Genomic DNA, 1701 nt, shown 5'->3' on the forward strand with positions numbered 1-1701 from the left:
TTACATAGATTTTTATAGTTTTCAGAACATTTCAGAATACCTTATTTCATCCTCATAATAATCATTTTATGTAAACAGAAAAAGGAACTCTTTATCAGGCATCATATGTATTGCTCAATTGATATATTTGTTTAGCACTTCACTGTACAAGGACTCGAGCTAGAACAACAGGCGTCACATAACTGGGAGAGCGCAAGCCAGGAACAGATGCCAGGTATCCTGGCTTCCAGCTGGCCCCATATCCACTGAAGGTCTTTGTCACCAGTGCTCAGAAATGATCTCCAAAATAAACTTGATCAGCAGCCAACTCTTCCATCAACTTAAGAGTTGACTAAGGATTTGTCATGTGATAATTTAGGCCTAAGAAAGAAAATGTTCCTTCTCCTTTCTCTTCCTCATTTCCCTTTTTTGTTGGAACTGTTTAGTGGAGCAGAGACAGTTGGGCATCCACTCTGGACAGGAGGAGGTGGCCCAGGGTGGCCTGTGGCCTGTCACCCCCGAGAACAGAATCCATGACTGAGAAAGCCTGGCACAGGGAGTGGCAGAGGCTAAGAGGCTCAGGAGGGCCTCCAGGTGAGAGGGATGCTTGCACCAGGTGTGGGAGTCCCAGCACAGCGGGGGGGCATAGCCACGGACTAACGGTCTGGCGTAGGTGTACAGCCCACACGGCAAAGAGAGCGTCAGCATGGTGACAGGCAGCCTGGGAGTGAGGCGTGAAAGGCAAAAGCTGCTGTGGACAGGATGTTAGAACCCCGAAGGGGTGAGAGGATGTCTGCTGTGGTTTGCATGCGGTTTGTCACCAACAAAACTCATGTTAAGGCTTAATTTCCCAAAGTGACAGCATCGAAGTGGTGGGGCTGTTTAGAGGTGTTTGGGTCAGGAGGGATCTGCTTTCATGAGTGTACCGTCTTTCTTGAGAGAGTGGGTTAGTTCTCTTGAGGCTGGATTTGGTCTTGAGGGACTGGATTAGTTACCATGAGACTGGGTTATTGTAAAGTAAGCTTCCTAGCTTGTTCTTTTCTTTTCTCTTTTTTTTAAAAAGGTAGAATTAGTATTTTATTGTCATGTATAATCAGATGGCAGTTGGTTATATAGTTTCCTTACTTCATATTTTTTGTAAATAAAAAAAATTAAAAGTTTTAAACAGCTGATAGCAGGTTATAGTCTTCAGAAAACACAATTAGATTTGTTCATTAATGGTGGCTTCAAGCTTTTCCTTATTGGCACCAGAAAACTCACTCACCTTTTCACCCTTTTTAAAAAAACTGGAAGGTGGGCATGCGTTGACTTCACACCCAGCAGCGACATCCTGACAGTCATCCACATCTACCTCAAGGAACAACACATTGGAATATTTTTCAGACAGGGAGTGAAAGAAAGGCTTGATCATTCTGCAAGGTCCATACCACGTGGCTGAGAAATCAGCTACGACCAGTTTATCTCCTCCACCAGCCAAGGCTTGCTGAAAGGCCCTTTGGTTTCGATCTGCTGCACCATTCTGGCTGCTGGGGGCCTGACAAGCTACCAAAGCCAGTGATGGATGCAGATGGAAGGCGTGGGACATAGCTCCTCTTTTTTTTTTTTTTTTTTTTTTTTTTTTTTTTCTCCGGTACCAGGAACCGAACTCACGACCTTGCGCTTGCCAGGCAGGCGCTTTTGCCAATCCTCCTGACTCAGACTTTCAAGTGCTGGGATTACAGG

At 45.1% G+C, this 1701-nt stretch overlaps 1 pseudogene; it reads right to left on the reverse strand.

Moving 5' to 3' along the window:
- Positions 1-1165: 1165 nt before the first annotated feature.
- Positions 1166-1497, reverse strand: LOC102011140 (annotated as a pseudogene).
- Positions 1498-1701: the final 204 nt, after the last annotated feature.

The sequence above is a fragment of the Chinchilla lanigera genome, unplaced genomic scaffold (genome assembly GCF_000276665.1).
Source record: "Chinchilla lanigera isolate Chin_1 unplaced genomic scaffold, ChiLan1.0 scaffold00111, whole genome shotgun sequence".
NCBI lineage: Eukaryota > Metazoa > Chordata > Mammalia > Rodentia > Chinchillidae > Chinchilla > Chinchilla lanigera.